The sequence below is a fragment of the Haematobia irritans genome, chromosome 2, assembly GCF_050003625.1.
Source record: "Haematobia irritans isolate KBUSLIRL chromosome 2, ASM5000362v1, whole genome shotgun sequence".
Lineage (NCBI taxonomy): Eukaryota > Metazoa > Arthropoda > Insecta > Diptera > Muscidae > Haematobia > Haematobia irritans.
This window is the reverse complement of record NC_134398.1, coordinates 27,309,264-27,322,766: the sequence shown is the minus strand read 5'-3', so window position 1 is coordinate 27,322,766 and position 13,503 is coordinate 27,309,264. Positions and strand designations below refer to the sequence as shown.

The window sequence follows — 13,503 nt, the reverse complement described above, 5'->3', positions numbered from 1 at the left end:
TTAAAAAATTAACAGATACGATTAACATTTTAATCAAATCAAAATATAAACTCAATTAAAATTTGAATTGATTTTGTCCGAAAACTTAATTAATTTTTAATTGAGGCAATCAATGATTTATAGTGTTATTGTTTACTTATTTTATTTTTTATTATATTATAATTACATATATTATAATTATACTATATGGAATTATTTTTTCAGATCTAAGCCAAAATTTAATGAACCAATGAAATTATTTCCGAAAATTGTTAATTTTATATTTGGAAGTATGTTTTCAATTTAAAAATGTAAAAATGTTCAATCATTATCTTAGTTGGCTTTATTATTTATTTTGATTAACAAGTTAATTTTATAAGTTAATTAATTAATTGATTACGTTTTCAATTCCAATCAACTTTTCAATTGGAAATATTTTACTGATATTTTTTCGTGTAAAGAAAAAATCCAACTATAATATAATCAGAAAGCACATAAGAAAGTGTAAACTCTTGTAAAGTTACCATAAATTATTTCATCGAAGAAACCAATAATTAAAAATAAATAAACAATACAATAAATAATTATTGCCTCAATTAAAAAATTAAGTTTCGACCACAACCAATTAAGTAATTCATTGAAAGTGCCGGAAGAAATCAATTATTGTTTAATCAAATAAGGCTTCTTGTTTCTTATTAATTCTGTGATTGATATCTAATCTGTGGCAATATCTAAAAATAAAATGCTGCTTATGTTTAAAAATGTAGTCAAAGATCATATAATACATGAAATTATAATACTACATGAAACAATTGACTTCGTTATAAAGAATAACGATAGATACGGCTTTTTTTTTTTGCTGCAGAAAATGTCTTGAATGCATAGAAAACTATCTTTCGTCCGAATGGTTGTCCTCGATATATCTAGCAAGTAAACCAGGCCCAAAATTACGTTAAATTGTGTGTGTTGTTGCATTCTCCCTAAATCATACATTCAAAACAGATCATATTACTAGTGCGGTTTAAATGGGAGCTATATATAACTAAGGACCCATATGGAAATTTGCTCATCCGGAAGCCAAATATGGGGGCCCATTTGTAATACCATCCACCTACATAAATAACAACTATTTATACCAAGTTTCGTTCGGAAATTAGGTTTCAACATGCGGACCGGCATCGCTAGATCGAGTTTCACCACGACCCAGAATATTATTCTGTATGAGAGCAGTATTTCAATATGTTACAACCGGAATGACGACGTCAGTTATACCCCAACACATTATTCAGAATTTTTCGATATAAAAATGAAAGCAGTATCGATACTGGACATTTTGCTTAATATGCGTCATATATTTCAAATAGTTCATTGAGTACACTATGTTCATAGGATTTAAAATTTAACCCCATGAAACTATGTACATGTTAAAAATTTTCGTAAAATATACTTGAGTAAATCTTACTTTTTAAAGCTAATTATTAAAAAATAAATTTTAGCTGCGAAACATGAATAATGAAAATGTTGTTTTTAATGAATTTTTCGTGAATGTGAGTTTCTTCGTGAACGTGAATTTTCTCGTGAGAGTGAATTTTTCGTGAACGTGAATTTTCTCGTGAGAGTGAATTTTTCGTGAACGTGAATTTTTTCGTGAACGTGAATGTCATCGTGAGTGTGAAGTTTTCGTGAATGTGAATTTCTTCGTGAACGTCAATTTCTTCGTGAACGTGAATTTTGTCGTGAGCGTGAATTTTTCGTGAATGTGAATTTTTTCGTGAACGTGAATTTTGTCGTGAGCGTGATTTTGAAAAAAATTTACTCACGCACATTCACGAACAGAATTTGATGTTCACGCACGATCACGCACGACACATTTTTGTTCAGTCCCATTCACGCACATTCACGTGATTTGGTCAAAATTTCATTCACGAATCACGTAACTCACGCGTGAATCACGCGTGTCACGAAAACTTCGTGTCACGCGCACACCTCTAGTTTGACTCTCTTACTAGATTACTCGAATGGGAGTGTTGGTATATTCATACATTCATATGTAATTGAATATTATCTCCATTGAAAACAACAACGTTTTCGATGGTAATTACAAACATTCTTACATGCTAATACACTGAATGTGTGACGATTTTACATATTGGTGAGTTACGAGTCAACCATGTTCAATTTGCTTATCTTTTTTTAACAATACATATTTCCTATAGAATGAAAAATATTCGAGAAATTTCTGCTTTGTTGCGACCATTTTTCTTAATGACATACAATTTAAGAAATATTCTTTTCATTTTATAAGCTTGCTTTGGGTATTCAATAATTTTGTATAATTATCTTCAAATTGTATTGGGAAATCTTTCAATTACTATAAAAGGCCAGCAAAAGAGAGACAGAGAGAGATAAAATGTGACGTTCCCATACTTCCTCTGGCAATTTTAGCAAAGAGAATAAATATCACTCTAACTCTCTTGTTAATTTTTATGCGTATAGGCATATTAGTGAACAACGCTTAATTTTGAGCAACAATTTAATGTGAATGGGCATAATATGAACTTGATCATATTAGAGTATCACATTATGCTAAATCATAATTTTCTGAGTGTACATTTCATATGGTGTTGTAGTTATAAAAATCTACTCACCCCAACTCTTCCCTATTCTCGCTATGGTGAGTTTTACCGACTAAAATGTTCAAATTCATACCAGTATGTATGGGGTTATACATATATGATTGCCAATTTGGAAAATAAAAAAATGTATGTTTAATAGTTTTTTTTTTTGCAAATTTATGTGTATGTTTGTATTTTTTGGTTTTTGCGCAGCAATTTATTAGCAAAAATTGTATCTCTCAACTATTGCGATAGTGCCTTTTCTTGATTAAGTTCACAAAGTTAAGAATACAATTCAAGGTCGGTATTTTAATATGCGTTAGTGTGGGTTTACTCAGAGAACTAAGACTCAAGCATGATTTATTTTGTATAGCATATGAGAATACTGTGAAAGGGTTTATTATAACTTCCCAGCGAACAATTACTTCCGAATTCGGACCGAATTCTGACAGAACGTCTGCTAAATCATCCGAGTCTGATTCCGAATTCGGTCCGAATTCGTTCGGAAAGTATAATGAGCGGTTGACAAGAATTCGGACCGAAATGTCTGAGGGAAATCGGAAGATTGTCCCGACATTCCGACAGAATTCTGTCCGAATTCGGATGGGCAATTCTGAGGGAAATCTGATAGTTTGACCGACATTATGCAGAGAAGCTCGAACAATTCTCGGACATTTTTCCCGACATTTAGCAGAGCATCTCGGAACTTTCTCGGACAATTTTACCGACATTTAGCAGATAATTTCGGACCTTTCTCGGACATTATGTCCGATTTTGTTCGGAGAAATTCGGACCATTGTCGGACACTTTGTCCGACTATCTACCGAGAAGCTCGGACTTTTGTCGGACAATTAAAAATGTGATTCAAAGTTATTTAAAAAGATTTAAAACTAAAATTTTATTTCAAAGTTATTTAAAAAGATTTTAAACTAAAATTATATTTCAAAGTTATTAAAAATCTATGTTATGCTAAGAGATCATATTAATTTGTCCAATTCAATGGTAGTTTGTAAATTAAATATTAATATATTACATATAATGTAACCTAATATTGTTAAAAAATATATACAGTATAGTTCGGCAATCTTTCTCTTATTTCTTTTATTCAGTCGATCTTTTGCTGCATTGAAAACAGCCTTCATATTTAATTCAATAGTAGAGTTCGACGCTTGAGGAATTCTTTCAAATATGAGATCTAAAAAATGAAGTTATAATCATTAAAATTATAATAATAACAATAGCGCTGTTTTAAATACCTTTAAGCAACTTTATAAAATAGAAATCCTTGGCAGGTATGTTGTTGTTCGTATTTGACCAAGAAAATTTCGAAGCAATGTTGTCGTCTTTAAATAAAAGTTTTTTTTATTTTTTTTTTAGAACACCGTTATGATATTGTTATTTACTATTTTAACACTTCACTTTGCCACTATTTTGTTTATTCACTCACCGTTTTATTTGTACGATCTGTTCCGCGCGATATCACAATAGAAACTGACAATGGAATGCAAAAATAATAACAAAATGCAAAAACAAAAATTCCTTCCGAACTTTTGCAGAGGTTTTCGGTCAAATCTCGGTTGACAAAATTCCCTTCAGAGATTCTGCCGACTACGTCGGTTAGTTCTCGTACGAAACTTCAGAGATTGTGCAGACATCGTCTGAAAAAAGATCCGAGAATGTGCAGACAAAGTCGGATAAATCTCGGAAGAAATAACAGAATTTCGGCTAAATGTCTGATATAATACCAGAGATTTAGCAGACGTTTTCGGACGTCCGACACGTCGGACATAATTGCTCGCTGGGTTATGGTGATTTCGATTTCTACGAAAAGGTGTTACACTACTTCGAAAAAAGGTCTCTCGTCATTGAGCTAAACATCGACTCAGGGAGCATTTATTCATAAGAGAGAGAGAGAGAGATATAGAGATCACTATGGAACTTAAAATAACCTAACCTATGCAACTCGCCCAATTTTCATTAGGGCCTATCTTAAAAAAACCAAAAAAAAAAAACTACTACTTAGGGTCACTTCCAGATTGGATTTATAAAGGGTGATTTGTTAAGAGCTTGATAACTTTTTTTTAAAAAAAAAACGCATAAAATTTGCAAAATCTCATCGGTTCTTTATTTGAAACGTTAGATTGGTCCATGACATTTACTTTTTGAAGATAATTTCATTTAAATGTTGACCGCGGCTGCGTCTTAGGTGGTCCATTCGGAAAGTCCAATTTTGGGCAACTTTTTCGAGCATTTCGGCCGGAATAGCCCGAATTTCTTCGGAAATGTTGTCTTCCAAAGCTGGAATAGTTGCTGGCTTATTTCTGTAGACTTTAGACTTGACGTAGCCCCACAAAAAATAGTCTAAAGGCGTCAAATCGCATGATCTTGGTGGCCAACTTACCGGTCCATTTCTTGAGATGAATTGTTCTCCGAAGTTTTCCCTCAAAATGGCCATAGAATCGCGAGCTGTGTGGCATGTAGCGCCATCTTGTTGAAACCACATGTCAACCAAGTTCAGTTCTTCCATTTTTGGCAACAAAAAGTTTGTTAGCATCGAACGATAGCGATCGCCATTCACCGTAACGTTGCGTCCAACAGCATCTTTGAAAAAATACGGTCCAATGATTCCACCAGCGTACAAACCACACCAAACAGTGCATTTTTCGGGATGCATGGGCAGTTCTTGAACGGCTTCTGGTTGCTCTTCACTCCAAATGCGGCAATTTTGCTTATTTACGTAGCCATTCAACCAGAAATGAGCCTCATCGCTGAACAAAATTTGTCGATAAAAAAGCGGATTTTCTGCCACTGATTTTGGTAATAAAATTCAATGATTTGCAAGCGTTGCTCGTTAGTAAGTCTATTCATGATGCAATGTCAAAGCATACTGAGCATCTTTCTCTTTGACACCATGTCTGAAATCCCACGTGATCTGTCAAATACTAATGCATGAAAATCCTAACCTCAAAAGAATCACCCTTTAGATATCCGCCTATTTTTATATACTCCACCATTATATAATGTAAGATCTGGGACAAATGTTTCTTTCGAAGTTATAGAACTCTTACCATATAATGATTTTATGTATAAATCTAAATCGAATGATTTTCTATCAATTAGATTAGTAATATTGGAACAAAGGATCAATGCCAAAATTTGACATTGTTAAAAAAAGGTACTTAACAAAAGAAAACAAACGATATACAGTCACTTAAACTACATCGTTATCATTATTTTATTTTATTGACCAACCAAGACACGATTACCCTCCAACAAATGAGACTTTGAACTACTTTGTCCAAGAAATCGATGAGAAGATACTTTCACTCTTATCTTATCAATTAGGCAATTTCAATCAGTAGCAATATCGAAACGTTATAAACAATAATACATTAACTTCCGACATACATTTTTAGGTTTGAATGACTAGCGTTCAGATAACAAAATGTTTGACGATTTTCCAAAGTAAACAAAAATCATCATTTCATTATTCTTTTGATTTCAGCTTAAAGCCATACACGTTGATTACACTACTACAAGCCGGACTTAGTTAGCTTGTATTTAACATTTATCACATATCTGTTAAAGTATATGGAAGATGATCTGCATATGCACTCGACAATTTCCTCAATGTCATAAAATTACATGTAACTACGAACAAAAGCTTGGAATATGTATTATTCACACGAATGCAAACAACAACAACAACAACAATCAACAATGGGGTGACAAGTTTGTTCTCACGGGAAGAGAACATTCCATATGGCAAATGTATAGTAAACAGCAATGTAAATGTTTGCTTTACTCTTTACAATTGTGTTAATGGGGAGTGTTATCTTAGAAAATTATGTTAAAGTTTTAATATAGAGACAATATGTACGTCATTACATCTTTAAATAGCAACCTTAACATTGAACTTGTAACATATTTTTTCATGTCATTGGTCACAACCCACAGCTCTCTGTGTTAGTATAGATAACAGGGTGGTGTAGACAGATTTTAGGTGTAATGTTATTTATGTGAAATACTCGTTGCATTCATAAACATAAATATGTGGCTATAAATGTCTTTATTTTATTAGAGATTTTATTAAAATAGAAATATTTTTGCCTATTATCTTCTACTGAGTGATGGTGATACATTTATCACCTATCTGTTAAAATATGTGTAAGATGACCTGCATATGAAAATTCATAATGACCTGCATATGAAAATTCATAATTCATAATTAATAAACATTAATACTCGACAAATTCCTCAATTGCATAAAATTGCATGTAATTACGAACAAAAAGCTTAGAATATCTATTACTCACACGAATGTAAACAACAACAATCGACGATTTTTTATCTTGATTTGTTAAATTGTTTTTACCCACAACGATGGGGCGACAAGTTTGTTATCACTGGAATAGGGATCTATTAATCGAAAATCGATTAATCGATTATTCGAATTTTGGCATGAAAATCTAAAAAAGTCGAAATCGATTATTAACCTTAAAATAATCGCAAAATCAATTTTAGATTTTTAACTAATTTTTAATTTTAACTATCATAAAAATGACTATCATAAATTTTTAATTTTGACTAGAATAAAAATGTTGACTTGATTAAATAAAATATGAAATTGGTGGAAATGAATCCTTTATTTTTTAAATTTCCTTGAATTTATACGGGTAATTATTTGGGGAGATAATGATAAGTTATTTCATATTGAGTATTTTCAAAATATATTAAACAAATATTTAAGGAAATAATAATAAATGACACGTACATGTTAAAAATTTTATATTGAACATTTTAAAAATATATTAAACAACTTAAAAAAATTAACATGTTTGACTGGAACACTAATTTTTGGCATTTCTTACCAACTATTGTTGATAACACTAACAAAAAACAAATAGATACCATAAAATCGAATATTTTGTAATCATTATTTCTATGAAATTCGGTTATGAAAAATCGAATATTCGAATTTTGATTGGTGAAAATAATCGAAAATCGATTTTTGATTAATAGTCAATAATCGAATAGTCGAAAAATCGATTATTGGTTTATAAAGGGTGATTCTTTTGAGGTTAGGATTTTCATGCATTAGTATTTGACAGATCACGTGGGATTTCAGACATGGTGTCAAAGAGAAAGATGCTCAGTATGCTTTGACATTTCATCATGAATAGACTTACTAACGAGCAACGCTTGCAAATCATTGAATTTTATTACCAAAATCAGTGGCAGAAAATCCGCTTTTTTATCGACAAATTTTGTTCAGCGATGAGGCTCATTTCTGGTTGAATGGCTACGTAAATAAGCAAAATTGCCGCATTTGGAGTGAAGAGCAACCAGAAGCCGTTCAAGAACTGCCCATGCATCCCGAAAAATGCACTGTTTGGTGTGGTTTGTACGCTGGTGGAATCATTGGACCGTATTTTTTCAAAGATGCTGTTGGACGCAACGTTACGGTGAATGGCGATCGCTATCGTTCGATGCTAACAAACTTTTTGTTGCCAAAAATGGAAGAACTGAACTTGGTTGACATGTGGTTTCAACAAGATGGCGCTACATGCCACACAGCTCGCGATTCTATGGCCATCTTGAGGGAAAACTTCGGAGAACAATTCATCTCAAGAAATGGACCGGTAAGTTGGCCACCAAGATCATGCGATTTGACGCCTTTAGACTATTTTTTGTGGGGCTACGTCAAGTCTAAAGTCTACAGAAATAAGCCAGCAACTATTCCAGCTTTGGAAGACAACATTTCCGAAGAAATTCGGGCTATTCCGGCCGAAATGCTCGAAAAAGTTGCCCAAAATTGGACTTTCCGAATGGACCACCTAAGACGCAGCCGCGGTCAACATTTAAATGAAATTATCTTCAAAAAGTAAATGTCATGGACCAATCTAACGTTTCAAATAAAGAACCGATGAGATTTTGCAAATTTTATGCGTTTTTTTTTTAAAAAAAGTTATCAAGCTCTTAACAAATCACCCTTTACTATAGATCCCTACACTGGAATAGAACATTCCATTTGGCAAATGTATAGTAAACATCAATGTAATTTTTTGTTGTATTCTTTACAGTTGATGTTGTCATTTGGTGTTAATGGGAAGTGTTATCTCAGAAAATAATGTTAGAGTTCGTATATAGAGACAATATATACACATACGTCATTACATCTTTAAATAACAACCTTAACATTGAACTTGTAACATATTTGCATGTCATTGGTCACAAACCACAACCCCCAGCTCTCTGTGTTAGTATAGATAACAGGGTGATGTGGTTAGATTTTAGGTGTAATGTTATTTATGTGAAATACTTGTTGCATTCATAAACATACATACATATATATGTGTCTATAAATGTCTTAATTTTATTGGAGATTTTATTAAAATAGAAATATTTTTGCCTTTTATCGTCCACTGAGTGATGGTGATACTGAATTTGTTTGACCTATATTTTATTTTTGTTTCATTTGACTATATTATATGAAATTTATTCATATTTGGTTGTGGTCCAACTCGATTTGTTGGTTTCGCACTAAAATAAAAGTCATATCAATTCCATATAATCTCAGCACAACAAAAACAAAATGGAAATTGTTTCACAAGCATTTCTTTTTAAGAGCATCTTAAAAATGTTTTCCATGAAGTTTTTTTCGGACCAGTCCTAGAAAATAAGCTATTTGCCCGTTTAAAGTCAATATTTTGGACAATTAAATATCACAAAAAAAAAATATAAAATAAATAAAAAAGTAAAAAAAATGAACCAAGGCCGTTTGAATTGTTTACATCAATGGAAATGCTTTTAGAAGATTTTTGCAAAATATGAGAATTTTCAATTTTTGATATATGTATAACTACAAAATAATATTTTTGAAAAATATTTGATAAAAAAAATTCACCGCTAGTGAGATTTGAACCTCGAGAAATAGTTAGAACTGACCAACAAAAGGGTAGCAAAAAAAATGTAAAAAGTGTGTGTCATTTATTGGCACAACAAAAAAGTGGAACAAAAATGTCAACGCTTATCCACTAAATTCCCTACTTTTTCAAATTTTTGTGCTTTTTGACATGCTGTGCCACTAAATGCCCTACTTTTGACATCTTTGTACCAGCTGTTTGCCATATTGTGCCACTTTCTTTCCTAAATTTTTATTCCAAATCCCTTTAAAATCAATGTCTTAACATAAAATCGAACTAATGCGTTCATTACTATACCTTTGAGTAATTTTAACTTTATGAGTAGGACGCCTGAAAATAGGCAATGGATGTGCCTCCTTTGTTTAGAAATTCTCAATGCTAATGCTGAGACTAAGTCTAGGAAGCCATTGTCACTAAACTAAATATAGAATCGAGTAGCACTCATTGATTTGAAAGATGTTCAACATCTTTGCTATCACAATAGACAGAGTGGAATGGAGATGGAGGCGAGAGCCTTAAACAATGGACTGTCACATTAAAATCAAACTAATGCATCCCTTTTTAAAATTTTGAGCACTTTTCCCTTCTCAAACCATTGTGTCATAAAGCGGACAAGTGGTACTCCTGAAAATATGCAAAGACAATTTTCTGTAGTGATGCCTGTAAATATGCAAAGGAAATTTGTCTGTAATAGGTAAACCGGGTTTCCGCAAGAACTGCTAATTGATAATTGGATTGATATTCGATGTAAAGGAGCTAAAATGATCGTGGGGTTTATTTAGACTTAATTTAAAAGAGAAACGCAAATTCACAATTTCATAGAAAAAACGGTATAACATTTTTTTAATTCGAATTTTTTGTTTAACAAAAAAGTGTGGCATCTTATCATACCCTCCACCATAGCATGGGGGTATATTAATTTTGTCATTCCGTTTGTAACACATCGAAATATTGGTCTAAGACCCCATAACGTATATATATTCTGGGTCGTGGTGAAATTCTTAGTCGATCTATCCATGACCTCCGTCCCTCTGTCTGTTGAAATCATGCTAACTTCCGAACGATACAAGCTATCGTCTTGAAACTTGGCACATGTAGTTGTTATTAATGTAGGTCGGATGGTATTGCAAATCGGTCATATCGGACTACTTTTACGTATAGCCCCCATATAATTCGACCACCAGATTTGGCTTGCGGAGCCTCTTAGAGAACCAAATTCCATCCGATCAGGTTGAAATTTAGTACGTGGGTTTTATATAAAGGGTGATTCTTTTGAGGTTAGGATTTTCATGCATTAGTATTTGACAGATCACGTGGGATTTCAGACATGGTGTCAAAGAGAAAGATGCTCAGTATGCTTTGACATTTCATCATGAATAGACTTACTAACGAGCAACGCTTGCAAATCATTGAATTTTATTACCAAAATCAGTGGCAGAAAATCCGCTTTTTTATCGACAAATTTTGTTCAGCGATGAGGCTCATTTCTGGTTGAATGGCTACGTAAATAAGCAAAATTGCCGCATTTGGAGTGAAGAGCAACCAGAAGCCGTTCAAGAACTGCCCATGCATCCCGAAAAATGCACTGTTTGGTGTGGTTTGTACGCTGGTGGAATCATTGGACCGTATTTTTTCAAAGATGCTGTTGGACGCAACGTTACGGTGAATGGCGATCGCTATCGTTCGATGCTAACAAACTTTTTGTTGCCAAAAATGGAAGAACTGAACTTGGTTGACATGTGGTTTCAACAAGATGGCGCTACATGCCACACAGCTCGCGATTCTATGGCCATTTTGAGGGAAAACTTCGGAGAACAATTCATCTCAAGAAATGGACCGCTAAGTTGGCCACCAAGATCATGCGATTTGACGCCTTTAGACTATTTTTTGTGGGGCTACGTCAAGTCTAAAGTCTACAGAAATAAGCCAGCAACTATTCCAGCTTTGGAAGACAAAATTTCCGAAGAAATTCGGGCTATTCCGGCCGAAATGCTCGAAAAAGTTGCCCAAAATTGGACTTTCCGAATGGACCACCTAAGACGCAGCCGCGGTCAACATTTAAATGAAATTATCTTCAAAAAGTAAATGTCATGGACCAATCTAACGTTTCAAATAAAGAACCGATGAGATTTTGCAAATTTTATGCGTTTTTTTTTTAAAAAAAGTTATCAAGCTCTTAACAAATCACCCTTTATGTCCTCTAAAAATCGTCCAAAAATTCGTCCATATCGGTCCATATACAGCCCCCATATAAACCGATCCCCAAATTTGACCTCTGGAGCCTCTTGAAGGAGTAAATTTCATCCGATTCCTTTGTTACGTTGTGCTAAGATATGACCGCTAACAACCATGCCAACATTGTTCCATATCGGTCCATAGCTATATAGAGCCTCCAGATAAACCGATCCCCAATCACACAAAAATTCGTCAACATCAGTTCATAATCTAAATACCAAGCAAAAATTCATATCAGAGGCAGACGAGCTAGACATATGGTGCCTTTGGCAATATTGCCCTTGAGTCGATCTAGCCATGTCCGTCCGTCCGTCGGTGCGTCTGTCTGTGAACACATTTTTGTAATCAAAGTCTAGGTCGCAATTTTAGTCCAATCGTCTTCAAATTTGCCACAAGTATGTGTTTTGGGTCAGAATTGAACCCTATTGATTTTGGAAGAAATCGGTTCAGTTTTAGATATAGCTCCCATATATATCTTTCGCCCGATATCTACTAATTTTATTTCTATAGACAATTTTCTCAATATTTTATTTCAATAGAAAATGTTGTCAAAATTTTATTTCTATAGAAATTTTGTCAAAATTTTATTTCTGTAGAAAATTTTCGTCAAAATTTTATTTTTGTAGAAAATTTTGTCAACCTTTTATTTCTGTTAAAAATTTTCGTCAATATTTTATTTTTATAGAAAATTTTGCCAACATTTTATTTCTATATTTGGTCTAAATTTTATTTCTAAAGAAAATTTTGCCAATTTTTTTTTTATAGAAAATTTTGTCAAAATTTTATTTCTATAAAATATTTTGTCAAAATTTTATGTCTATAGTGCGTTTTCTCAAAATTATATTTGTATAGAAAATTTTGTTAAAATTTTATTTGTATAGAAAATTTTGTCAAAATTTTTTTTCTTTAGAAAATTTTGAAAAAAATTTTATTTCTATAGAAAATTTTCTCAAAATTTTAGAAAATTTTTTCATTTCAAAATTTTATTTCTATAGAAAATTTTGTCAAAATTTTATTTCTATACAAAATTTTGTCAAAATTTTATTTCTAATTTTGAGCACTTTTTCCTTCTCAAACCATAGTATTGTCAAGCGAACAAGAGAGACGCCTAAAAATAGGCAAATAAAATTTTCTAGGTTCTACAAAAAGGGAGATCTAACTCACAATGGACTTTGATAAAATGAATGAAAGATGAAATAAAAATTTTTAAAGATATTGAATTATAAAAATTTTATTATTTCTATAGAAAATTTTGTTAAAATTTTATTTGTATAGAAAATTTTGTCAAAATTTTGTTTCTTTAGAAAATTTTGACAAAATTTTATTTCTATAGAAAATGTTCTCAAAATTTTATTTTTATAGAAAATTTTGCCAAAATTTTATTCCTATAGAAAATTTTTTAAATATTTTATTTCTATAGAAAATTTTTTAAAAATTTTATTTCTATAGAAAATTTTGTCAAAATTTTATTTCTATACATTCCTAATTTTGAGCACTTTATCCTTCTCAAACCATAGTATTGTCAAGCGAACAAGAGAGACGCCTAAAAATATGCAAATAAAATTTTCTTCACAAAGGGAGATCCAACTCACAATGGACTTTGATAAAATTTTATTTCTATAGAAAATTTTCTCAAAATTTTATTTTTATAGAAAATTTTGTCAAAATTTTATTTCTATAGAAAATTTTTTAAAAATTTTATTTCTATAGAAATTTTTTTAAAACTTTTATTTCAATAGAAAATGTTG

At 31.9% G+C, this 13,503-nt stretch overlaps 1 protein-coding gene and 1 long non-coding RNA gene across 2 annotated transcripts in view; both read right to left on the bottom strand.

The window, feature by feature from the left end:
* Positions 1 to 13,503, bottom strand: part of LOC142223772 (lipase 3) — a 52,519-nt gene that overhangs the window by 19,901 nt on the left and 19,115 nt on the right. The gene's annotated exons all lie outside the window — the stretch shown is intronic.
* LOC142227457 (uncharacterized) lies at positions 3,474 to 4,386 on the bottom strand. The gene is made up of 2 exons (XR_012719839.1): positions 3,851 to 4,386; positions 3,474 to 3,789 (listed from the first exon to the last, which is right to left on the bottom strand). It is a non-coding gene; the product is annotated as an uncharacterized LOC142227457 (long non-coding RNA).